General features: G+C 43.0%; 1 protein-coding gene and 1 long non-coding RNA gene across 4 annotated transcripts in view; one reads left to right on the plus strand and one right to left on the minus strand.

Moving 5' to 3' along the window:
* NAV2 (neuron navigator 2) overlaps positions 1-27,337 on the plus strand; it is a 535,652-nt gene that overhangs the window by 28,558 nt on the left and 479,757 nt on the right. The gene's annotated exons all lie outside the window — the stretch shown is intronic.
* LOC309367236 lies at positions 1,977-11,069 on the minus strand. Of its 2 annotated transcripts, none has more exons than XR_014166952.1 (3): positions 10,978-11,069; positions 10,448-10,670; positions 1,977-2,415 (listed from the first exon to the last, which is right to left on the minus strand). It is a non-coding gene; the product is annotated as an uncharacterized lncRNA (long non-coding RNA). The 2 variants fall into 2 exon arrangements; XR_014166953.1 differs by having other exon boundaries at positions 10,448-10,725; positions 10,978-11,019.

A 27,337-nucleotide genomic window follows, 5' to 3' on the forward strand; every position in this document is an offset into this window, starting at 1 on the left:
GATTTGCCAGCCATTTTGTAAGCTCAACTTTCTCTAGTACTCCTATACTCCACGGATGCTTGAGCAGTGGTTCTGGGAAGCTGCTGATCTAGAAGGAAACTTCCCTTGTCCTGGACAAGTGGCTTAAGAAGTACTTGTGCTTGATTGTATGAGGTGGTCTGCTGCCGAAGCTCTCAGTGGCTCAGGCCATGAAACTGAAATGTCTGTCTCTTTCTTCAGGGAATTTTGTATTAGGCTAACTGCTTGATCCTGCATAATCTTTCTTAGAGTTATTCCTTGATAAATATTTCATGAACAAGTTTTTTCAACTTTTCTCAGTTAACAGATACACACAGTACTCTTTTCCAGAGGAATTTCATTTCAATTGAGCTTATTTTAAAACGTTAATGCTCACAGCTAAAGAGTTTTCTGTGGCATATGGAAGTCTTAATATGCATACACCTAAAATATACGTAACCTTTTTTTATTGTTAGGTCAGCTTGTCCCTTATTTACTCCAGTTGATGCCAGACTATTTTGTACTGGTTTAATGCTTGCTGTGAGCTCTTCTGGCAGTATTTGTCCAATGATATTTTTCTTTGATGTTTAGAGCTTTTAGCTAAGCATATAATGGAATGGGTAAAAGGGGATTATTCAGTTCTAGAAAGTAGGCTGTGTTTTATATGATGGGTTTCGCTGCCTGCAACTTGTTTTTAAAGTGAAAGTATTAGATTCAAAATTGCAGGCTTGAGGTTTCTAAATTGGAAGAAGTTCTGGAAATTAGCATTTACAGGGTATCCGCTGAAACCGCCTGTGTATTTTGGGCATGTTTATTTATAAATATCATTTCACTAATGCAACATTTTTGCCAGGTAATTTTATTCAAAAATTTAATTGTCTCCTTCTTTGCTGCACATATTCATCGTTCCTAAACACAGTAGTGATTCAGTTTGTAGGATGCTTGAGAACCCTGTAGAATGCCTCAGAAACTTTTCATACTTGTGAAACTTTGCATGATATGTGTGTATAGGCCTCATCCCCAGCCACCTTGAGTCCTGGGATGCCTGGAGAAGGGAGATTTGAACACAAATCTGGTCCTTCCTCACTTAAGAACCTGCTGCCACCAGATAAAGTGGATTTTTTTTTAAAAAAGCTGCTCTTTATCAATCCTCCTAAAATCTTTCCTAGCACCTCCCTGAACCCTCTTAAAAAGGTAAAGGACCCCTGACAGTTAAGTCCAGTTGCAAACGACTCTGGGGTTGCGGCACTCATTTCGCTTTACTGGCCAAGGGAACCAGCGTTTGTCTGCAGACAGTTTTTCCGGGTCATGTGGCCAGCCGCTTCTGGTGAAACCAGAGCAGCTCATGGAAACGGCATTTACCTTCCTGCCAGAGCGGTACCTATTTATCTACTTGCACTTTTTGGCGTGCTTTCGAACTGCTAGGTTGGCAGGAGCTGGTACCGAGGAACGGGCGCTCACCCTGTCACAGGGATTTGAACTGCCGACCTTACAGTCGGCAAGCCATACACTCAGTGGTTTAGACCACAGTGCCACACGCATCCCCTTGAAGTCTCTTAAGGTAGCATAATTTATGGTTTCTAGGGGTGTTCTAAATAAGATGAGTCCATCACTGGCTTAGGAAACAAAAAGTTTACTAACACAAAATAAGAGTTTTAGGAAAAGGATATTCGATGGAAAAGATTCAGAAACCAGCATATTCCACAGCAAAACAAAAGGTTACACTCTTCAGGGGGTGGGTTGTACTTCATATGTCCTCCATATGTTATCCTTGCTGATTCTGAAAAACAGTGGTGTCCAAACTTTTTTCAAAGAGGGCCAGAAATGAAGGGCTGTGAGGGCCGACCAAAGTTGTTGACATTTTTTTAAAGATTGAATTTGTTGAGCTTTTTTTAGGATTTTACCACAGGGGCTGACCCGTGAGCCGGATTAGGTCCCTGAAATGGATTTTGGACATGCCTGCTGTAAAACCTTTGATGCCTTCAGGGTCCTGTCTTGGACTGCTTGCCCCAAAGCCAGTCTTCTTAGAATTGGCCTCTTCTTACCAGCTCCTTCCACATCATGAGCTATGCCCAGCAGGTTACAGGCAGCAGGAGGTTTTACTTTGGACAAGAAAAGTGCTGCATCTAACTTCTTCAGTAAATTCTCTCAGTTTCTCATTAAAATAGAAATATTGGTCCTCTGTTGGTGATTATCACAAAACCAATTGCATTCTGGTTAGGGATGCACAAGTATCTTTATTTGTGCATGTTCCAAGAGAGCTCTTAAACACACCCATGAGGTTTCCACCATGCTTTCCGTCTTCCACTACCTGAAGGGAATGGTTACAATCTAATAGATGAAGAGAAAGGCAGAGGCACCACTGAGTGTTCACAGCCTTCAGCAGAGTGTCTTTCCCACCAAAGGTGGAGGCTGGACCTATAAAGAGGAAAGTGAAAGTGTATGCATTCTGTTAAGTTGTGGGTGAACATATCAGACGACACAGCGATTCTTCAGACAGCTCTTGTTTATTCACAGGCCAGAACAGAACTGAACTGAAGGGTTCAGCCAGCCTGCTTATATAGAGCTCCACTACAATGCAACAGTAACAACTTTCTGAAACTATCCAATTAGTGAATGTCACTTTCAATTCTTTATTTACATATGTGGACCTGAGTGAAAACTATCTACAGTATTCCCCTGCTGGCCCAGGGTGGGAACTTCAGTACATAATATGTTCCACCCAGTCTTCAGCTGGAAAAGACCATTTTTTCCTGTGACCTGAGAGCATCTTCACTATGGCCTTTCACAACTTTATTTTCTAATGTTCACCTTCAAACAGTGGAAAGGTGGAAACTGGTTGTAGGACTGAGCACCAACCTTCCTTGTGAGTGTTTGAAGACAGGTCTTCAGCTTTATAAGCACCTGCCCTCAAATGCTTGTATTGTCTCTCATTTTGCTATCTGCAGTGTGTTTAGAACATATAATGTTGGAAGAAGTGGTAGAAAATGTGAGTGTTCAGAACTTAAATGGATAAGGGTTCTGAGTGTGCGTCACATTCCGACGTCAGACGTAAGCCGGGAGGAGACAGAAGCTTTTAGAAGCTAAGGAGGAGGAGCTTTTTCCCTGTACTTTCACTTCTCTCTGTGTATCTGTGAGAGAGAGACATGGCTGAAAGAAGCCCCGGTCTTTGTTGGTAAAATGTTTTAATAAAGAGCTGTAAATAGACGGAGCTGTCTGTGTGTGCTTGCCAGAAGAAGGAAGTAAGTCTGCTTTACACCGCTGTGTGTTCTACTCTGCTAAGCCGTGACCTGAAGGGAGCAACAGTGGCGCAGCTTTGAAGAAGTGTGCCGGACCCGTTATAAACTGCTGATTGACGATCATAAAGTAATCAGGTGTCACGGCAGATCGATTTCCAAGAGGTTATGGGAAGGTCAGCCAACGCTCGTAAAGCAGACGCTGTGAGCCTCAGGAATGCTTTGAAGTTAGCGTTCTGAGGCTGAGGGGCCGTCGGAGGCCAACGGGAGCTGACTGGATGCCAGGGAGCAAGAATGATTAATTGCCTGCTTCTAAGAGGCAATGAGAGCTGCTGATACAGAGAGCTGGCTGGAAGCTGAGAAGCAGCTGGAGCTAAAAGCAGCTGGAATCGTTACTCCAAGCAAGGGAGAGCCGGAGGAGCTGGTACTGAGCACTGAGTACGGAGTAAGTACAGCTTGGGGCACCTTGGGAGAACGGGAGAAGATGGCCAAAAGCCAGAATATACCTTTGGAAAAGCTCACTCTAAAGAGTTGGGCAATATGGAGCAGAAGAATAAGGGGATGGTTCCTAGTCGAGGGGCTTTGGGAAGCAAGTCAATGGGAGCCAAAAGCATCACCCCTTAGCTGGCCAGCAGCTGGAACAGGCGTTGCAAGCTGTGGGGCTGCGTGGGCTGAAGATAGCCAGCAGAGAATGCAACTTGAGCTGGATATGCTCAGAGCATGCGTTGATGAATCGCTGAAGCCTCATCTTGAGGGCGTTGAATCGGCCCAGGCCGCCTGGCAGGCGCTGAGGAGTGTGTGTGAAAGCTCAGCGGGAGCCAGGCCAGAGGGGGCTGGAGGAAGCCCAGGAGAGGCTGAAGGATGCCCAGAAAGCCCAATGGGGGCTGGGACAGTGTTGGGGAGCTGTTGTAATGCTTCTACACGTCTGTGTGATGGACTGGGTCCTGGAGAGGCTGGACTGGCAGGCCCTGTTCCCGATGTCTTGGCCTCTAGGAGCGCTAGTGAGCAGATCGGGGGGGGCAAAGAGTTCCAAAGGCAAGTTTAAAAGACTTTCCACTTGTGCTGAAGCGAAGAGCAGCTTCAGGGGGGGCCAGGCTGGTGGGAGGCGCCGTTCCAGAAGGAGGAAGGCCAGGCCAGCTGGCAGGAGCCCCGGGCAGTGTTTTTCCACTGGAGTTAAACGTCTGCGTGGCAGTAGCCCCCACCGGAGCAGAGAGCCGAGGCAGGATGTTGGCAAGGACACTTCTCATGGGAACCAGACGGGTTTCCATGGCAACAGGCCTGGGAAGGCAGGCAAGCGTGCAGGTGGCCAGGGAAAGCAGCAGGAAGAGTCTTATCAAGTTTCTGCAAGCATGGCATTGTTCGAAGACGGCCGAGTGGAAAATTTCGAGCTCAGCCTTGTTATTGACTCTGCAGCTAACCGCAACATGGTTCCAGAGACCCCTGCAGTCGAGATGTGGAATTGCACGGCAGTTTCAAAGGGACAGACTGTAAAGTTCGCAAATGGACAGAGATCGAAAATCACTAAGTGTACTAATGTATATCTTTCTGTTTTGCAGGAACAGATGCAGTTTTGTGTTGTTCCAGGGGTTCATCACTGTTTGTTATCTGTGCCTTATTTGTTAAAAAAGGGTTTTCAGGTTTGTTTCCAGGGGGATTCCTGCACAATCTCCAGAGAAGGAAGACGACTTGTTGAAGTGAAACGGTGACAGAATGATCTTTTCGTTCTTAAAACGTCTCTTGGGGGTGAGGGGAAGGTTGAGAAAGCACAAGCGTCGCGTGCTACAGTTCCCAACCAGCGTACTACAGTTCCCGCTCATGATGCCTCATGTGCATGCGTATGGCATCAGAGAACAATTCATGGGTCGGTGGAGGACTTGCAGACTCTGCCCGAGGTTGCCAAGGGGTGTAGGATTAAAAATTGTGGAAGTGCCATTAATTGTGACACTTGCAAGCAAGCAAAGGTGAGAGGGTGCAGTTACCCAAAGGTGGAACGGGTTACCACCAAACCTTTTGAGCTGGTTCACATAGATCTGTCCAATTCTGTCAGGGAACAGAGTCTAGGGGGGGCCAGGTATCTGCTGACTTTTCTGGATGATTTTTCGCAGAATTCCTGGACTCATGGTCTCAGATCCAAGGAGGATGCAGCACAGCTGATCAAGAGCTGGATTGAGGGAGTAGAACTAAGGTTCTCCACCAGAGTGCAAGCGATCATCAGTGACAGAAATGCTAGGTACACTGGTTCTGCTTTGCAGAAGTTCTTTCATGAGAAAGGGATACGTCACACAGTTACTTCACCCAATCAGAGGGGGGTGGCAGAGCTGAGGAGTGGAGCTCTGGTTCAGGCAGCACAGGTGATGCTTACAGAGTCTGAGTTACCTCCACAGTTTTGGCTGGAGGCGGCTAGAGCTGCATGCTTCACCTGGAATAGGACCTACAATTCGCTGGTAGGTGACACTCCGTTTTCTCTGTTGAATGGCCGCAAACCCCAGGTTCACTTTCTGCGCAAGTTTGGGTCTCCTGCGATTATCTCTGTGCCTGAGGCTTTGCGAGGGCCAGATGGAGCCAAATTCCAGAAAATGATCTTCTGTGGGTATCAGCCAGAAGCCCGTGCATGGCGGTTTGCTTACCCTTCAGGTGATCAGAGTAAGGTGCTGATCAGTAAACACGCTGAGTTCTGTGAGGAGGATGTAAAGACAAAGTCTCCTGTCAGGCGTGATGTTCTCTCAGATTGTCTCTCTGATCCAGAAGACAGTTCTGATGAGGCGGAAGAAGAGGCTGAGGCTGCTGATGACGACCAGGTCACTGACCAGGGTCAAGAGCAGGATGTGGCATCTCCACAAGTTGTTAAGAGAGTGCCCAAAAGTGAGCCTAGTTCTCCTGTGAGCGTGATGGAAAGGATTCGAAGACGCTTTAAGTCAGAAGGAGAATCCCATGATGCAGAGGACATACCTGCTGATCAAAGTGAGTCAGAGGGAACACCTGAGTTTGTGCCTAGGAGGTCCAGTCGCACAACTAAAGGTATCCCACCATAGAGGTACCAGGCCACAGGTGCGTGGGTAAGTTTCGCACAGTGCGATTCTGAGAGTTGTGAGGTGGTTCCACAGTTGCCTAACAGGGACGCCAAGAGAGGGCGCAAGGCATTGGGGAAGGCATTGATCTCACAGAGTTTTGCTGAGGATGTTCCACAGGTGCAGTCGGAATCCAACGCAAGGGGGGGTGTGAGTGTTCAGAACTTAAATGGTTAAGGGTTCTGAGTGTGCGTCACATTCCGACGTCAGACGTAAGCCGGGAGGAGACAGAAGCTTTTAGAAGCTAAGGAGGAGGAGCTTTTTCCCTGTACTTTCACTTCTCTCTGTGTATCTGTGAGAGAGAGACATGGCTGAAAGAAGCCCCGGTCTTTGTTGGTAAAATGTTTTAATAAAGAGCTGTAAATAGACGGAGCTGTCTGTGTGTGCTTGCCAGAAGAAGGAAGTAAGTCTGCTTTACACCGCTGTGTGTTCTACTCTGCTAAGCCGTGACCTGAAGGGAGCAACAGTGGCGCAGCTTTGAAGAAGTGTGCCGGACCCGTTATAAACTGCTGATTGACGATCATAAAGTAATCAGGTGTCACGGCAGATCGATTTCCAAGAGAACTTGCATATAGGAAATGGCCATAGCAAAGTGAGTGGGTGCCAGAGAATGTTGGAAGCTGCTCAGAGTGGCTGGGGCAACCCAGTCAGATGGGTGGGGTGAAAATAACAAAATTATTGTTATTGTTATGTCATAGGGAGGATGTGTTGTTCCGGCAGCCAAGCACATCAAATGAAACTGCCTTTCCAGTTCTATCAAGAAAGAACAACAATGTGTGATTAAGATCTAATTCTTTGTTCTATTGATATGTAAGTGCGACTAAGTAATTCCAAAACATTAAGTAGGTTGCTAGTAACAGAAAACTCATAACTGTAATTAGTGAATATGGGAGCATGCCAACAGTAATCTGGCTTTCGCTCACTTAGTGGCAGAAATGAAATCTTGGTTGGCCACAACAAAACATCTTTAGCAGTTGATATGGATTGGATAGCAGCATGATTATACATGCATCAGGCAAAGGCTATAAAGCAAATTTCATATGTCTGTTGGATTCATGGAGCCAAGGGAATTGGGAGCACAGCTGTCATCATTTGACTTTTTTGCTGCTGATGGTGGTTGCTTCCAACTCGTATGCAATTAATACATATGGCAGCCAACTGGCTATACTGAAGCATAGTTCCAATTTCTTAGACAGCCCTGAGGCTCTATTATTTGTCTATTCCATGGAAGCAATTTTTTTAAAAATAAAAAAGAATTGCCTTAAGGATTTTTTTTTTTGAGCTGCCATTCATTTGCCTCTACTCTAAGGATTATTCAGTGTTTCTTTCCTCTGGGTTTTTGCATTTCCCATTCAGAACCTTGGCATTCTTAGAAATCCATGTGTCCTGCATTGATGGAGAGAAACCCTGTGAGCAATGTGGAAATAGCCCCCTGAAAAAGAGGGCTGGAAATTCTACCTACTCTAGAATTTGAGCAATCAGTTCAAAAGATGGCAGCAGAAATGACTCGTGGCATTTTTTATTAACTGTAATCCAGTGGGCATATTGAGCCAGATATCTGTCTGTCTGTCTGTGCCTGCCTGCCTCTATTCCCCAAATGTTTATAAATCACTTGGATTTGCTGCTCTTTATACAGTCTAGCACCAGCTTCCAAAAACGCTACTGCTCTGAACAGAAGGCTGCCTCCCTACTTGCATTCAGCGCAGTGAAATAATTCACTAAACACCTCAAATTTACATCTGTTATTCAATAGAAATTCAAATAGCAAGACAGTCTGGCTGCACTGGAATCTTGCCTTCTCTCCTTCTCCTCCTCCTCCGCAGTATCATAAACATTCCCTTTGTCCACTTTACCTGGCATGGTGTCCTTTGGTTCAAGAGAAATGCCTGAACCACCATTCCAGTTACATCAACTACTTCTTCATATACCACAAATGTGATTCTCTTTGTTTCCTTTCTTTTCATTTCTTTCCAGCTGATTAGTTGGCCCCACAGTTGCTGAGATCCGGCTTCTGATAACATCTATTAAATCTGTCTAAAGAGTTAGCTGCCTGAATTAATAGACCATTTAAGATTGTAATTTTATGGCTTTGTATTATAGCTCTACCTACATCTGATTGGAAAATGCCATGTATTGTGAATACTGCCCCCCCAACAGTTGCCCTTTCATCAGGTGCAGCAAAATGCCATGTCCTTTCCCGCCTCTGATTGCCTACAAGGAGATGAAATGAAAGACCCTGGTTTGAGCTTAGATGCTTCTACAAATTGAACAGAATTCGAGGAGTTAATTCATTTGACAGTTTAATGCTGGGGTGAGCATAGGAGGGCTTGCTCCCTCTGCAAGACCTTCACCATCTGGCCTACGGGGAGGGGGCCAGGCCCTCACACTCCCAGCTGTAAAGACTCCTGCTGCAGTGAAGGGTGGACCATCAGCTGTGGTGAGGACTGCAGGGCCTGCTCCCTTTGCAAGGCCATTACCAGCTGGCCTGGGGGCGGACTCACTGGAATGAACTCTTGGGGCAGTGCTGGGTGGGGTGTTCTGCTATTGTTTCACTGCTCAAAGTGTCTAGTGTTTTTTTTTAAAAAAATAAGCAGCTTTTAATCTGTGGGGTTTCAAATTTTACCTGTCCTTTTTTTTTTTTTAGTTAGGTTGGGGTTGTTTTCAATGCTTAGATGGAGGTGGCGGTTATTTTAATTGTGCCTGTATTAGAAAATTGTGTTTTGAGTTTCTTTAAATTTTCTATTGGTTTACTGGTTTGTTTTGTTGTTGCCTTAAGAGAACTTGTTTTTAAGGCATGGGTCAGCAAACTTTTTCAGCAGGGGACCGTTCCACTGTCCCTCAGACCTTGTGGGGGGCCGGACTATATTTGGGGGAGGGGGGAAATGAACGAATTCCTATGCCCCACAAATAACCCAGAGATGCATTTTAAATAAAAGGACACATTCTACTCATATAAAAACACGCTGATTCCCGGACTGTCTCTGGGCTGGATTTAGAAGGCGATTGGGCTGGATCTGGCCCCCGGGCCTTAGTTTGCCTACCCATGTTTTAAGGGATAGGTTCAGGGCGGCCCTGGGAGTGGGCCCTAGCCAATAGCATGGCTGGGGCAGGTTCTACTGGGGGGGGATGCATTGGGACACCTGATCTCAGTGATCATGGGTAGGAGGAGGAATTACGCTAGGACCAGACCATGTCATTACTGAGGAGGCAGATTTAGTCATTGTTAGAAGACTATCCCTGCCTCCATGTTGGGTCCTGACCATTTTATAGTTCAAATTGGGAAAAATAAATACAGTAAATGGACAAAAATACAAAGATTCACAAAATGTGTCCCCCCAGAAAAAAGCACTGAGTATCCCACATGACCTTAAGGTGCTGCTGTGCAATGCCAGGTCAATGGTTCACAAAACCGCTACCATCCATTAAACGTGGATGGAGGAATTAACCTGCCATGTGTAATTGAGACTTGCTTGGATGAGGCAGATGGACCTGTTCTTGCCGCTGCCTGTCCACCAGGTTCCTCTTACGCACAGCAACCCAGGTCATGTGGGCGGGGAGAGGGGTTTTTAGTGATTCTTAGGAAGGTAGAACCTTACATTTGTCCCTACTGAAATTCATTTTATTAAGGTCTTCTGGAATTCATATTCTGTTTTCAGTGGCATTGACTACCCCTTAGTATCTTCATCCAAGTTATTTATAAAGATGTTGAACAATAATGGGCCCAGGACAGAACCCTGCGGCACACAAGTTGCCACTATTTTCCAAGGTGACAGGGAACCATTAGTGAGCACTGTTTGGGTTTGGGCTGTCAACCAGCTACAAATGCAGACATTCCCAGAACATTCATTCCCTAGGCCCCTGCTTCCTGCAGTACACTTCTGTTATGTATTGGTGCTTATATAACAACACTTGGAGATAAATGTTAATGGTGCAATCATTTCTGCTAACTGGAAAACCTGGTTCCAGATATCCAGTTGATTTATAATTTTTGTAAAATGTCTCTCTTTTGTTTTTTCTCATTTAACAACTAACATTCAAACTATACTAAGCTTTTTAGTGTCACCTTCTACCTCTGTCACGTAAAAAGTGGATTCCAAAACATAGTGATTTTCTCTAAAGAAGGTAGGACCTTCAGGCTATTTTTACCTAGAATCTTTGGCAAATGTAGAATCTCCCATTTCAGACCTTTCCCATACGGCCTCTTCCAACGTACTGTATTTTCTCTTTTAGTTTAGAGTTTCAGATTTCCTTCTGTTCTCATCTCAAACATTCTGATGACAGGTTGAATAACTCGGTAGGCTTCTCAGGAGACTGGAGGAAAAAAGAACCTCATTTCTTTGAGCTGCAAAGGTCACTTTCCAGTCCTAACCTGTGGAGGGTTCAGTGCAAGGAAAGTGTCCAGTAAGAACTGAATCTTTAGCTTTCTGCACAAGGAAGAAAAACGTGATAATGGAAGAAAAAACAATTGACCCTGCAAAGCAAGGGGTTTTTTTTTGTGGGTTGGTTTGGGACAAAAGTTATAGTCCGAATGTCACAGCATTCAAACCCCTTGAGTTGCTATAGGTGCTTGAAATAATAAAAGAGCCAGATTTAATACAGCCAAACAGGGGATTTGGGCATACATTTCCGACTTAACTTCTCTTAAGATACTTTATAATATGTTCTAATTATCTTACATGGGAAATGGGGAAAACAGCACTTCTAAGGCTACTCCTGTCCTTTTAAGTGTTGCACATGCAGTTCCTTCTCTTCCACTCTTTGTTCATCTTAATGACATCATAACCACCTCACAATCTGGACTACACATCCCTAGTGATTATGGCCCATGAATTTGATGGGTGGAGTTGCAGGAACTCTAGCTTTATCCTTTGCAGGCTGATTCCTTTCCCAGGACTCTTCCGTTTTCCTTTCCTCACACCTGCAATTCTGCTTCTCCCCCCTCATGGCCTGTGAGTGCCTACCGATCCTTTCCTCCTATGCCAAGTCTTTTTCCTTACAGAATTTAACGCACTGCAAGAGGCAGTGTACAGAGCATCACTCTCAAAAATGCAGTGGTATTTGAAGCAGCAGCAGCTTATTTTTTGTATCAGTTATGAATATTTAGGTTGAACTATTCATAAAGGTCTTATGAATCGGTGTACTATGGATCACTTTTTTGAAACTAGATTTATGAATAGAAGTATCTGTTTCAGTCCAGTTCATGGAAGTTGTTATAGTGATCCCCTTTTCTGCCCTCTCAAGCAATTCTGAGTATGTATTTTGCCGCCTACAATAAATAAATAATTTAGATTGAGCAGCCACCTTCGAATAATGAGACATTTGTGAAACAAACAAATGGATCACATAAGTGGGTTAGTATTTCATTATCAGCTATTAAGACATTGTTTTCATCTTGTTCAACGGTAAAAACAACACACTTCTGGCTTCTTCAGCATTCCAAACCTCAGTTGCACTAAATGAGCACAACAAATGCAATAGAATGAAAGCATTATTACTGTCTGCCTGGCAATTCTCATGTCAGCTTTTAAGAGAGGCTTCTTTGGCGCATTTCTCTGTAGGTTGCATTTCTCCTCCCTTCTCTTTGCTAGTTTTGTTTCTGGAATGCAGCGCTCATTACAGTTTCTAGTATGACAGTTCTGAAATCCTCTAACAGGCTTCAGAGGTGAAGGCTTTATCATGCTGCTTCCTAAATATTGGCTGTTAAGTGCTCTGTGTGAATCAGAATGGCTGAACTCTCTTTTTCCAGGACAAGTGTGCTACTTAGATGACAAAAATTGCATTGCCCTGTGCTGGTACCGGCTGAGGCAGGTGGGACTTGAGGTGAGGCCCAAGCAATGGTGTCAGAACAAGAAGCGCACAGTACAAAGATAAGAATATAGATGGGCCCCAGCCACTGTGGCCAATAGTTAAGGATGACAGGCGTTATGATGGCCATGGATTACAAATCTCTGACGTAGCAGGTAACAAAAGCCGTCAATAAGTACCAGGCTGATGTTGGGTCTGCAGGACCTAGGATAGCACCCAGGTTGTAAAGAGTCCATACCCTACCTCATGACTGCAAACTAGGAGGTTCTTTAAGGGAATTTGGTTTTGGAGCAATACTTTTTAGCTAGTACATGCATCTGCAGAAACTGACAAAGATATCTCCCCCCCCCCCCAGGATTCTATCCTCAACTGAACTCTCTTCCCACAAAGTGATTTTTTGCATTTTTGAGACCCTTGTAATGTGATAATTGCAGTTTCCAGTAGGCAAGCATCTTGTTGTTTTTGAGTGAATAATGTTATGGCCGCAACTCAAAGTAAAATAAACAAAAATATTTCATACCACTGATTTAAGTGGAAGATGTTTAACTCTTTAAGTCTCCCATGGAAATCAATGAGACTTCAAAGTGCTGAATTTTGATTGGACTGCACCCCATATATATTAAAACCTTTAATTACACTTTCAAAGTCACTGGTGAAATTTAATCTTTCAGACTAACAGATTGTGGTCTTTGACATAGGTTGGGTTCTTTAAGAAGATAAATTATGAGCAAAAGCAGCTATTTTCCCTTGTGCATATATAGATAATTTGTGATAATTCAGGAAAGCTGCACCCCTGCATGAGATCACATAATTTGCTTTGATGTGCTGAGTTCACTTTTATTTTATTTTTTAAAAAATGATTCAATGGAGTACTCTTTTTCCAAGGTCTTCCTATTGTGATATTTTTAAAGATCATTGTTAAATGTGTAGCCTCGTAGAATAATAACCAGGTGATCCTTTCCCTGATTTTAGGGTTTTGAAGTGTGTGTCATCAATCACTCTGTAAATGTGTTTGAAACATGTATTGTGTTATGATAAATGATGCTGTTCTAGGGGAACAGAAGATCAAGGAAGGCTTGTAACCTGGTTTCTATTTTGTGAAATTGCAAACAAAAAGGATAGGGTGACTATCCTGTTTTCTAGGCTTGCAAGCACACCACTTGCTTTTATATTATATGCTTTAGCAGAATCACAAAGTACTTAGTGTGGTGTAGTCCCAAAAATGTGAGTGAAAATACACCAGCGAAAGCAATCTGTGAATCATCATTTGAATTCCCTTAGTTGATTGGGGTGTGATAATTAAACTGTTTTATTGATTTTCGCTTATGGTGCTTCATGGCCCATCCTATTTACATCTAGCCATAAATAGACCTAACATATACATACATTTTGCCTCATTCCTGCATTGCTTTTTTCCACTCTGCCATAATAATACATTAAGTTAAAAGCAGCAACCTTAATCTTTATTTCTGAAAATGCATTTAAATAGCTCCCAAGAGAGAAATAGCAATCTCTCTACTTCAAAATTTCTAGGGAATTTACATCTAAACTTTAAAGCATGATTTTGAGGCTGACTAAAATGAAGTTCTGAATGTGTTTACTAGGCACCTGAGATGGCTTATGAGACCAAATCTTCCATGATTTCATGCTACACTTTTCTTTTCCTGTTGCTAGTTTTTTTTTCTTTGTAGGGCAATTTTTGCTAAAGTTATGCGTCTGTTGCACTTATAACAAACCACTAAGAGTTCTTCCAGATATATTTTTTAACAACAGTACTGTTATCATTGCATCACCTCAGAAAATAGAGCAGGAAGTATCACAAAAGGAGAGCTTCAGAGCAGGAGTTGTGGGCTGGATCTTTGCTTCCCCCACTCTTCCTATAGGCTAATTTTAACAGGTGGGTGGGGCTGACCACCTGTCAGTCACTTGATGTCATTATGTAGTCAGATGATAACTAACCATTTGTATTTACATAAACTTTTACTTTCACAGATGAGGCTGAGTGATTAAACTGTTCAGGAGGACTGGGCAATATGCTCATACTCTTAATTGTTTTTCATTTCTGGGTTACTGTGAATGGTATGTTTCACAAGGGTTTATAGAACCAGTCATGAAGATCGGGTTGGCTCTGTTAGTATTACCATTAATACTAATAATACTACAGGATGATCAGTGAATTACATTCTATATTAATGAATATTCATGTATTACCTTGTAATTTATTGTAGTTTCAGGAGTTTCCACCCCTGATGATAGTTTTCTAATTTTTGCCTTGTATTTTCTCTTAAACATGGGTACTTTTGATGTCTTTTGGTACTTTTGATGTCTTTTGGAAGCATAGGGGTGGTTCCTGTTTGATTGGTATTTGTTTTAGTGTTTTCTTGTTCCGCCTGCCCTAGGTTTTTTCAATCTATATTTGGGCAGGGGAGCACCAAGCGATAAGCCAGGAAGCCTATTTTTGCTGCCTTACTTTATTCTGTTGCCTGAAGTCTTAAGTCTTGTACTAGTTTCCCCCTTGTCCCAGGAAAAGGCAACAGTATTAGCCTGTGTTGATAATACTACCCTCCTCTCCCTCGAGCAGGTGGTTTGTGAACCACAGAGTGGAGACTCCTGGGACATGGAAGGCCAAAAAGGGATGAGCATCTCTTCTGTGACTGGCAGCATATGCCTCTTAATAAACTGGATCCCTTGATTTGCGGTGGCTGGATGGGCGTTAAAGATGTAGAGCAAAGGAGAAAGAAGAATAAAAGATAAAACCAAGGCTCTTTTTTTACATGTGAGCTTCTGTCATGAAAATTGTGATAATTAGATTTTATTAAATTGGAACCAACAGCATCCAAAATAACATAAAAATGCTCTTCCTGAGCCCCCCTGCAGACTGTCTCCAGCTATTTTAGATCAACGTAACCTCTAATGGATATAGGAAGTAATCAATACTCTTTTAAAGACATTTAGATTAGAGCACATAAAATATTTATTCCCTGCATTTGTCACTTTAAATATATATATATATATATATATAATATTCTTTATGCATTATTGAAGGTGCTTATCTTATTAAATTAGTTAAGATGTTGATTTTTATATTACTCTGAGATAAAACTTAAAATTAATTTGTCCAAATATTGTTGTGTAATATTGTTGTTGTAATATGAAAGAGGAAACCTGATCCATTAAGTCTGAAGTTCTAGCAAGCTAATGACCTACTGAGTGTTTTATACAGTAACTTTTTTATACAAAACTGCCAGCCAGTTTCAGGAGGGAAGTGCTGTTTATAAGCATGCTTACAAATTAGCCAAACGTTAGCAGATTTGAAAGTCCATTGCTTGTCTCTAGCATTGAGCATGATCTACCAAAGCGGGTTTGTGGCAAGAGTGACGGTCTGGTATTTTTAAAAAGTCTCCCCCAACCCTCTGCAGTAGATTTTGTGATGGCATCTGGGACGGACGTTGGGGTGGAGAGGAGGGAGAAGTCCTATAATGTAAGCAAAAGTCTGTTCTGCTAGTGGATGGGCACAACTGGATGGCACTATTCTTCAGTGACACTGGAGGGGGAGCACTCCAAACAAACTTATGCTTTCTTAAAATTCCCATAGAAGGTGCAGAAGTAGGTAAAAAGGTGTCCTCCAGATGTTTCCGAACTCCGACTTCAGTCAGCCCCAGCATAGCCAAGGATGATGGGAATTGGAGTCCAATAACACCTGAAGGATATCGTGTTGGCAACCCCTGACACAGGGGATTTAGTTTTCAGTCTCAGGCAAAAAAAATATTTAGATGTGAATCCCGGTGAAATTTAATGTCATCAATCAGCATTTACCACAGTAGTTATGACAGAGAAATTATTTTCTAACCGCTGTGCCTAGTGGAGATTCACTATACTAAATGTTGCAAATACAGACATTTGCATGGAAGATGAATAATGATTTGGTTTAAAAATAAAATTCAATATATAAAGACACACTTGTGTTGAAATTCATGAAGCTTTTCATATTTATTGTGTTACACTGCAGCATGCATTGTTACACTGCAGCAAACATGAAGAGAAAGTGGACAGATTATCTGAACAAAAAAGATATGCAGAATAGTTGATCCAGAATGCAATCAGTTGAGTAAGCATTGCTATAACACAAAACTGACTTCTAAAACAATTATACATATTTCAAGAGCTTCTAAAATTTTGTTTCTTACCCCTATTGTCATGAGAATAATGTTTCGGTGCAATTGTCTGTCCCCCATGCAGAATCTCAGCTATCTGCCTCCAGCTTCTGATACCATTATGCAAGCATTAATGCTACTGGCAAGATAGTGGCACTCATGGAGATTCAGAATCCCATTAAGGGGCTGCATACCATGAACCATGAAATATCAGGACAGAGGTTGAGAAAATCTGTTCACCTTCACTCTTTTTATTTATTTTTTAGCTAAAGATTACCCTGCTGGTTAAATACACGGGGGAAAGTGGCCTTTATGAAGTTCAGGATGAAAATAACTCAAATTCTATAAAATTCCAGGTCTTTTCTAGTCTTTTTCTGTAATTATTATTATTATTGGGGGGGGCGGGGGGAGAGAATCAGAATCAGAATAGCTTTCATTCTGTGTTAGTGTCATCTCATCCCAAGCTACGGGGACCTATGCATGCATAATTGGAGCTTGAACTGCAAATATAAATTAGAATGCTATTCCTGCATTGCTTTCAATGGGGTGTGCAATGAAGCACATGTTTTAACTATACATCCCTGTCCACATTTTGGGGTAATTAATAATCATGCTTACAGTACCTTTAAAAAGTTAAACTAGAGCTGGATCAAGCATCTGCTTTTATTTTCTCTCTCCACATGTTTTCATTCTCTTAGTCAATTATCTCTGTCATTCCTGATTCAATTAGCAGGTGCTGTTTGCCTTTAGCTGTGATAAGAAACTGCAACAACTTGTAATTGTTGGGAATACTATACAGTGGTACCTCGGGTTAAGAACTTAATTCGTTCCGGAGGTCCGTTCTTAACCTGAAACTGTTCTTAACCTGAGGTACCACTTTAGCTAATGGGGCCTCCTGCCGCCGCTGTGCGATTTCTGTTCTCATCCTGAGGTAAAGCTCTTAACCTCAGGTACTATTTCTGAGTTAGCAGAGTCTGTAACCTGAAGCGTCTGTAACCTGAGGTACCACTGTATCTCCATTCAGTGCTTTCTTGGGAGCTTCTGGGCTGCCACTGCCTCCTAGGAACAGAATTTTGACTGTTTCCTCTTAAAGTGTTGTGTGCTTTCAAGAGTCATTTTCGTTTTGTTACAACTGAATATATCTTTGCTAAGGAATATCACAGTACTCCTAGAGTTTAGGTTAATTGACCTCTCTATCTTTTGTGAAATTTACTACCAGTTATCTGCAGTTTGGTATATTTGAGATTCGTTTCTCTTTCCTCGCCTCCTGCCCACCCCACCGTATACTTTTCCTGTGAACATACTCAGCCAGTTGCTTGTCTGTCAGGTTTCTCTCTCATCTGCATGAGAAACTGCAGGCAGAATCTTCCTCCAGGATCAATCTCTGCTTTCATGAATAAGCCTTGACGTAAATCTTGTCACAGAGAAAATAATGAAAAAGTGATAGAAGCCTTCAGACTGGTTGCCAGTAAGCCTTAGCATTTCTCCCCCCCCAGCCAAGGCAGTAATTTTTCCACATTAGTTTGAATGTAAGGAGAAAACCAGAGTTAAGGATGGATTTGAAAATAAAGAACACAAGTTACCAAGTGCCTTAATGTTAGTATTTCAATAAGAACTTAAGAGGAGCCTTCTGGATCTAGCCAGTGGTCCATCTAGTTCAGTATTCTGTTCTTACAGTGGCCAAACTGTAGGAAGCCTGCAAGTGGGACCTGAGCATAAGAGCTCTCTCCCCACCCATAGGATTTCTAGCAACTGGTGTCCAGAAGCATTACTCTCAGTTACCCTCCAATTGTGAAGTCAGAGCATGGCTGTCATGGCCAGTACCCATTGATTGCGTGGCTATACCCTCCCCTCCCACAAGTGTGATAAATAAAGACACCAGACACAAGGGTTTTGAGTTAATGGGCGAAAATGGCCACAACTTTATTGATTACAGGTATGAGAGGTATTGGCTTAGGCATTGGCCCCTAACCGACTATCCGGTCTAACCGGGAAGGGTTAAACACCAACAGGGGGAGCTACCCGAGATGCGTATCCCTAGGCGCTCCCCGAGGGGTTACCGCTCGGGGGCGCGCTTTAGGCCCTAGCCTCCGTAGGTTTCGGACGAGGCGACGCCCCTCGGAGTCCTTTAACGAACTACCCTTCAAGCATCGGGGGAGGTGATGGCGTTCCTCCCCCCGTCCTCATTTGCATAACAATACCCCGGCCAATGCCTACCGCCAAAACCAAGGGAGTTGTGACGATTTGCTACGAGGTAGGCGAAAAAACCAAGTGGCTTCAACATGCCAATTAGCCAAATGGAAAAACTCCTACCAGGCCCCTTGCGGCGACCAGCCGAAGCCCATAGCAAGTCGATGGCAAAGCCTAAAGGGTGGGTGGGTGGGAAACCCGGATCGCTGCAAGGGGAGAAAAGGGGCGAGCCACGGGCTGCCCCGACCTTAAGTGGCCTGTAGAAGGCCCGCCCCCGCTGCCAGCCGATTGGCTGGCGCCACGGGGGGATGCAAATTGAGGGAATCCCCGCTTCCCGCGAGGCTGGGGCTAGCCTCGCGGGAGTGTGGGGCGGGATTGGGAGCACGCAAGCCCCCCTCCTCATGAAATCGGTAGTGGCATTGTCTTTTCCTCTGTGAATTTATCCAATCCTCTTTTAAAGCCATCCAAATTGGTGGCCATCACTGCCTTCTGTAGGAGCAAGTTCCATAGTTTAATCATGGCACACAGCAGTACATGATGTTGCTAATAAGCTTTCTTATTAGAAAATGTATGTTAAATTACTAGTTGAATTACCATATTATCTTGACTTTCAGAAGACCAGTGAACAACTAAATAATAATTTTTAAAATTATTTATTTATACCCCACCCTAGCCACTCTGGGTGGCTTACAGCATATATAAAACATAGTAAAATATGCTGCAAAAAACATGACCTGCCACCCAAAATGGTAGCATGCGTAGTGCTTTTGGTGCTAATGCCTGGTCTGTGGGCTCCTTTGCTGGGTTCTGACTCAATTAGTGATAACAGCAGGCAGCATGAACTCTGCCACCTCTTAAAATTTCTCACAGTGCTCCAGAGCAACACTGTTGGTGCATTGTGGGTAGTTAAAATTGCAGCTGGCTGAGAGCATTCCTGTGCTGCTTCCAACCACTACTGGTAATCTTGTCAAGGGGCACTGATGTCAAAAGGGATGTACCTGATGGCATTTTGTCAGGGCCCATTTCACTGTCCTTGTGTTTCCTGATGCTCTGCTCCTTATCACTGGCTGCTGTGGGTGGGAATGCTGAAACAGACCACATAATGACATCTGCACACGGAGCATGTTGCGTAACATATATTGGAGGAGAACAGTGGAACTTTAGCAAAGGGTTGCTGTTTGTGGTGATAGCCCATGTTTTTTATGTTTTATTCATTTGACAGTTTTATGTCTTGCTCATCCTCAAACCACACAACCTCAATAAAGCCACAAAACTGCAATAAACAACAGTGATGAAAGTTTATAAAACCACAACACCAAACCAACAAGCCTTTGCTTGGGGATGTCAGCTACGGGGAAGATCAAATGTCACCTAGGTAGGAGTTCCATAGACCAGGGACTGAGAATGCCCTGTGTCGTGTCACCATTCTTCTTGCTTCTGATGCAGGTGAGATAATGAGTAGGGCATCTTCTGCCATTTGTAATTTCTTGGTCGTTGGAAGTGGAGAGGACTACTTCTTGAACCCAAGTTGTTTACGGCAGGGATGTGAAACCATTAGCCCTCCAGATGATGTTGGACTCCAACTCCCATCAGTCCCATGCAGTATAGTCGGTGGTGACAGATAATGGGAGTTACAATCCAGCAACTTCTGGTGGGCCAGAGGTTCTCCATCCCTGGTTTAGGACTTTGTGCTAATAGCACCCTCAGTTTCTGTTTAGCCAGTGGGCCAAACGTTTCTTAAAATGCCAATATAGAGTTGGCAACAGAAGCTACTGCTGTTTGGCACTTATACAGATTTCTGATGTATAATGATGTACTTTCTAGCTTTCAGGAAGCATAATTTGAAGCCAACACTTGACAAAAATCTCTGGAGGTACAGCTAACAGACCCCCTTGGAAACAAGACTTCTTGCTTCATTTCCTCTCTGCTACAAATTGAATAGAACACAAGTGCAGCACGCCATTTTTGTCTGTCATGTTGGAGAACATTTCTTCCACTGTCTGATTTTGTTTTTATTCCTCCTGCCTAAAATTGTTTCATGAGAAGGGAAAACAGGTTTCTGCTCTTAAATGTCAAAAGCCACCCTGACAGAAAGGTTAAACTTAGGAATTAGAGAAAGGGAAAGAGACGTGATGTTTCTTTTTTTTATTTCTTCATTGATTTTGATTTGTAGACACAGACAAAGGCTTAGGGTGCATAAAAACATGCTAAAGCCATAAAAGTCATTGCAATTATTAAGCATTTTCCTCCATTTTCAGACTTCAAACACCATTTAACCTCTTAGCTTTGGGGGGATTCTCAGGCACAGATGAAGAAGGCAATTGCTGAGAGCCTATTTTAGTCTTAACACTATACCTAGAGTAGTCTTGAGAGTGTTCCCAGTTGATCACAGAGGTCATGATGGAACTTCAAGGTGGATGCAACTGCTTCTTCTGAGCCTGCTTATTCATAAAGCAATTGTCCACCTCCCCACCTTAATTTTTGGAAGTAGAGGAGGACTGTGTTTGTGTTTTTCCTCCACTTAGTCTGTTGCCTCCACAAGGGAGCTGTAGATTGCTCTATCTCAGGGAGGGGAACCTGCAGTCTTTCAGATGTTGCTGGACTCCAGCTCCCAACAGCCCCCAGCCAGCATAGCTAGTAGTAAGGTTAATGGAGCCATAGTTATATATATGGATGACTTTAGGTTCCTTATCTCTGCTCCATCTGCTCAATAGTCTGGATATAGTAGCATTAAAGTAGTATACTGCCCACCTGAACATCACAGGGTGGTTCACAACATAAAAATACAAAATGAGAACACAAAACAGACAGTAAAACAAAAACAAACCAATACCATCCCCACTTTCCACAAAAACATTTAAAAAGCCATAGAGTCTGCTTATAGGAATATATTTTTACCTGGCACCTAAAGATATGTAATGGATGTGTCAGGTGAGCCTCTGATGACGTGCAGCTCTATTTCTCCATAACATCTGAATCAGGAGATGTTGTGAAAGTTCTGCATCAAGATCTGAATGCAGTGGTGGACTGAATGAGGGCTGACTGAATTCTGGGAAGATGGAGGTATTTGCAATGGAATGAAAGGGTGTAGGTCTTACATTTGTTGTTGTTGTTGTTGTTTAGTCGTTTAGTCGTGTCCGACTCTTCGTGACCCCATGGACCAGAGAACGCCAGGCACCTCTGTCCTCTACTGCCTCCCGCAGTTTGGTCAAACTCATGCTGGTAGCCTCGAAAACACTATCCAACCATCTCGTCCTCTGTCGCCCCCTTCTCCTTGTGCCCTCCATCTTTCCCAACATCAGGGTCTTCTCCAGGGAGTCTTCTCTTCTCATGAGGTGGCCAAAGTACTGGAGCCTCAGCTTCACAATCTGTCCTTCCAGTGAGCACTCAGGGTTGATTTCCTTCAGTATGGAGAGGTTTGATCTTCTTGCAGTCCATGGGACTCTCAAGAGTCTCCTCCAGCACCATAATTCAAAAGCATCAATTCTTCGGCGATCAGCCTTCTTTATGGTCCAGCTCTCACTTCCATACATCACTACTGGGAAAACCATAGCTTTAACTATACGAACCTTTGTTGGCAAGGTGATGTCTCTACTTCTCAAGATGCTGTCTAGGCCTGTCATTGCCCTTCTCCCAAGAAGCAGGCGTCTTTTAATTTCGTGGCTGCTGTCACCATCTGCAGTGATCATTGAGCCCAAGAAAGTAAAATCTCTCACTACCTCCACTTCTTCCCCTTCTATTTGCCAGGAGGTGATGGGACCAGTGGCCATGATCTTCGTTTTTTTGATGTTGAGCTTCAGACCATATTTTGCGCTCTCCTCTTTCACCCTCATTAAAAGGTTCTTTAATTCCTCCTCACTTTCTGCCATCAAGGTTGTGTCATCTGCATATCTGAGGTTGTTGATATTTCTTCCGGCAATCTTAATTCCGGCTAGGGATTCATCCAGCCCAGCCTTTCGCATGATGAATTCTGCATATAAGTTAAATAAGCAGGGAGACAAAATACAGCCTTGTCGTACTCCTTTCCCAATTTTGAACCAATCAGTTGTTCCATATCCAGTTCTAACTGTAGCTTCTTGTCCCACATAGAGATTTCTCAGGAGACAGATGAGGTGATCTGGCACTCCCATTTCTTTAAGAACTTGCCATAGTTTGCCGTGGTCGACACAGTCAAAGGCTTTTGCATAGTCAATGAAGCAGAAGTAGATGTCTTTCTGGAACTCTCTAGCTTTCTCCATAATCCAGCGCATGTTTGCAATTTGGTCTCTGGTTCCTCTGCCTCTTCTAAATCCAGCTTGTACTTCTGGGAGTTCTCGGTCCACATACTGCTTGAGCCTTCCTTGTAGAATTTTAAGCATAACCTTGCTAGCGTGTGAAATGAGTGCAATTGTGCGGTAGTTGGAGCATTCTTTGGCACTGCCCTTCTTTGGGATTGGGATGTAGACTGATCTTCTCCAATCTTCTGGCCACTGCTGAGTTTTCCAAACTTGCTGGCATATTGAGTGTAGCACCTTAACAGCATCATCTTTTAAAATTTTAAATAGTTCAGCTGGAATACCGTCACTTCCACTGGCCTTGTTATTTGCAGTGCTTTCTAAGGCCCATTTGACTTCACTCTCCAGGATGTCTGGCTCAAGGTCAGCAACCACACTACCTGGGGTATACGGGACATCCATTTCTTTCTGGTATAATTCCTCTGTGTATTCTTGCCACCTCTTCTTGATGTCTTCTGCTTCTGTTAGGTCCTTTCCACTTTTGTCCTTTATTATGGAAATCTTTGTACGAAATGTTCCTTTCATATCTCCAATTTTCTTGAACAGATCTCTGGTTCTTCCCATTCTATTGCTTTCCTCTATTTCTTTGCATTGCTCGTTTAAGAAGGTCTTCTTGTCTCTCCTTGCTATTCTTTGGAAATCTGCATTCAATTTCCTGTATCTTTCACCATCTCCCTCGCATTTTGCTTGCCTTCTCTCCCCCGCTATTTGTAAGGCCTCATTGGACAGCCACTTTGCTTTCTTGCATTTCCTTTTCATTGGGATGGTTTTCGTTGCTGCCTCCTGTATAATGTTACGAGCCTCCATCCATAGTTCTTCAGGCACTCTGTCCACCAAATCTAAATCCTTAAACCTGTTCCTCACTTCCACTGTGTATTCATAAGGGATTTGACTTAGATTGTATCTTACCGGCCCAGTGGTTTTTCCTACTTTCTTCAGTTTAAGCTTGAATTTCGCTATAAGAAGCTGATGATCTGAGCCACAGTCAGCTCCAGGTCTTGTTTTTGCTGACTGTATAGAGCTTCTCCATCTTTGGCTGCAGAGAATATAATCAATCTGATTTCGATGCTGCCCATCTGGTAATGTCCATGTGTAGAGTCGTCTCTTGTGTTGTTGGAAAAGCGTGTTTGTGATGACCAGCTTGTTCTCTTGACAGAACTCTATTAGCCTTTGCCCTGCTTCGTTTTGATCTCCAAGGCCAAACTTGCCAGTTGTTCCTTTTATCTCTTGACTCCCTACTTTAGCATTCCAATCCCCTATGATGAGAAGAACATCCTTCTTTGGTGTCACTTCTATAAGGTGTTGTAAGTCTTCATAGAATTGGTCAATTTCAGTTTCTTCAGCACCAGTAGTTGGTGCATAAACTTGGATTACTGTGATGTTAAAAGGTCTGCCTTGGATTCGTATCGAGATCATTCTAGCATTTTTGAGATTGCATCCCAGTACAGCCTTCGCCACTCTTTTGTTGACTATGAGGGCCACTCCATTTCTTTTACGGGTTTCTTGCCCACAGTAGTAGATATGATGGTCATCCGAACTGAATTCACCCATTCCCGTCCATTTTAGTTCACTGATGCCCAGGATGTCAATATTTATTCTTGCCATCTCATTTTTGACCACCTCCAACTTACCCAGGTTCATGGTTCTTACATTCCAGGTTCCTATGCAATATTTTTCTTTACAGCATTGGACTTTCCTTTCGCTTCCAGGCATATCCGCAACTGAGCGTCCTTTCGGCTTTGGCCCAGCCGCTTCATCAGCTCTGGATCTACTTGTACTTGCCCTCCGCTCTTCCCCAGTAGCATGTTGGACGCCTTCCGACCTGAGGGGCTCATCTTCCAGCGTCATAACTTTTATATGCCTGTTGTCTTTGTCCATGGAGTTTTCTTGGCAGGGATACTGGAGTGGCTTGCCGGTTCCTCCTCCAGGTGGATCACGTTTGGTCAAAACTCTCCACTATGACCTGTTCATCTTGGGTGCCCTGCTCGGCATAGTTCATAGCTTCTCTGAGTTCTTCAAGCCCCTTCGCCACGGCAAGGCAGTGATCCATGAAGGGGAGGTCTTACATAGTAAATATTAATTGCTTAAAGGAAAGCACTGGGTGTTTTAATGCTTCAAACTCACAAATCTGATCTAAGAAAGTAGAAAAAAAGGGGGACAGGACAAAATATGTGGTCTAAGGTTTCCATTTTGCTACTGCTAGTGAGAAGCTGAAGGTTTTCTTGGTTTCTCTGCATTCTTTGTGTATTTTAACTAGAAGAAATATGGTTTTCTAGATTTAAGCTCTACAACATTCAAAAGAGGCGAGAACTTAAAAATTAACCCAGGTTCAGATGACACACTAAGCCAAACCTTGGTTTAGTTCAGTGCAGTATGGGAGCAAAACAGGCCAGGGAGGAGAAAAGTGGCTGCCAGCTGCTCTCTGGAAGACCCCACATTTGCATGGTCCTGGTAAGCAATGCTTGGTTTATCATTTTGTGTGAGCCCAGGGTCATTGTAAACTTTGATTAGTCCTTTAAAAAGTATTATTTCACTGACTTGTACGATTTTTATTTTTATCCAGACACTTTCTTCGGGCATAGAATGAAGTTGTCTTTGCAAGGGATATTTGCAGTCTGTCACTTCTTCATTCTACTTGGCACATAAGCTGAAATGAACACTAGCTGACAGGCAACTGATCTGCGCTGGAAAGTGAAAATGACAAAGGCAGCAATCCTCTGCCCAGTTAGCACTTCCCTGTTCCTTTCGAAGTCAGTAGGACAGAGCAAATAATGTTGGGTGAACCAATATGCTATCCTATTTCAATATATATTATATATGGATTTATTTTACTCATAGCAGATTTTATCTTGGGAAGAATTCACAAGAATCATGTTTTAGGTACATTCATTTGCTCTTATCGTGTTGGGAAAGATCCATTTCCTATATCAGTGGTGGAATTAAAACATGTAAGGATTTCAAAGATCATGGCAACATTTTCTAAGAGTCTTGTTGGATGTGGATCAAGTCTTTTGAGACAGACGCTTGGCAAACTGGTGGCTTTCACAACTTAGTTAAATCTTCCTCTGTTTTTCTCCATCAGACAGGCTTTGATGTCTACTTAATGCCATGTTTTATCACACTTAATTGAACCCTTATACATTTATTTGCAGCAACAACAGCTTCTGCTCTTGTACATCTTTTATTGTGGGGGAGGAATTCAGAGGGTGTGTGTGTTATGGGTATTACACCATGGGTATTATCAGTGACACCATAATATTCCACAATAAACTGTATGCATCACACTTTGGCGAGCTAATTTTGGCTTTCCATGGCTACTGTTTGAAGCATTGCAAGGACAGTTTGCCCTGAGACCATCACAGCAGAAAAGGAAAAAGTGTACAATGACAGTAGTAAAAGACTGCTTCAAGGTCCCTGAGAAGTTAATGTGTGCACACCTCATCTGAAGTCCATTTTGAATTAGCCTTAACTTTGTTCCAGGTTATGCCCACACTTTTTAATGCAAAGGCTATATTAATATAACACTTTAAAAATAAAAATAAAATAAAACCCTGAAAAACGTTGAGGCTGCAACTATGTGTCCAGTTCCTTTTTACTTAGGAACATATCACTGGCTGCAGAACTGCAACTTTGGGGTGCGGTTCAATAAGATTCCATCTACATCACAAAATAATGTTAAACCACCGTAAGACCCATGAGCGCCAAGATGGAAATCTGGGAATGGTGGAGGTATTGGCAGTTCTGATTGAGACCCTTTTCTACTTTTGCTCTAGAATTGGGGAACCCTTCAGTGTACATTTCTGGGGTTGTGTGATGGGGGCTGAACTACGCATGTGGAACATTGTATGCAACCCTCCATCTCTGTCTACTCAGTCTGGATAAATTCTAAACTTATGCTTTGCGTTATCTTACCAAGTTAATCCCTGACATTCCATTAAGTTACAAACGTATGAATAATACCATTGCTAATAAGCTTTATGAATTCAGTTTTTCTAGTTCCCCAATTGTTTAGCCTCTATTATGCTATTGAAAGGCCTGTCAACTTACCTGTAACAAATTCTCCATCTAGCGCCTTTTGGACTTTGCTAACTTTTCATGTTTGGCATCCAGGCACAATTCAAAGTGCTGGTTTTGACCTATAAAGCCTTAAAGGGCTCAGGACCGCAATACCTCAGGGATTGCCTTCTCCCATATGAACCTACTTGGACCCTGAGATCATCCTCTGAGGCAGGCCCTTCTTTGTGTGCCTCCTCCACGAGAACGGGCCTTTTTTTTTTTTTTTGCAGTAGCTCACCATTTGTGGAATGCTCTCCCCAGGGATGTTTGCCTAGCACCTTCATTATACAACTTTAGGCACCAGGCAAAAACGTTCCTCTTTAACCAGGCCTTTGGTTGACTGACATTCAATGCCATTTTAAAATGTGTGGGGGTTTTTTTGGGGGGGTGTTACTGGGCTGTTCTTGTTTTGATTATGTATTCTGTGTTTTTATATGGTGATTTTATCTTGTGAACTGCCCTGAGACCTGTGAGTATAGGGCAGTATACATATAATATAATATAATATAATATAATATAATATAATATAATATAATATAATATAATATAATAATATA

This window comes from Podarcis melisellensis (genome assembly GCF_964234715.1).
Source record: "Podarcis melisellensis genome assembly, chromosome: 1".
Taxonomy (NCBI): Eukaryota; Metazoa; Chordata; class Lepidosauria; order Squamata; family Lacertidae; genus Podarcis; species Podarcis melisellensis.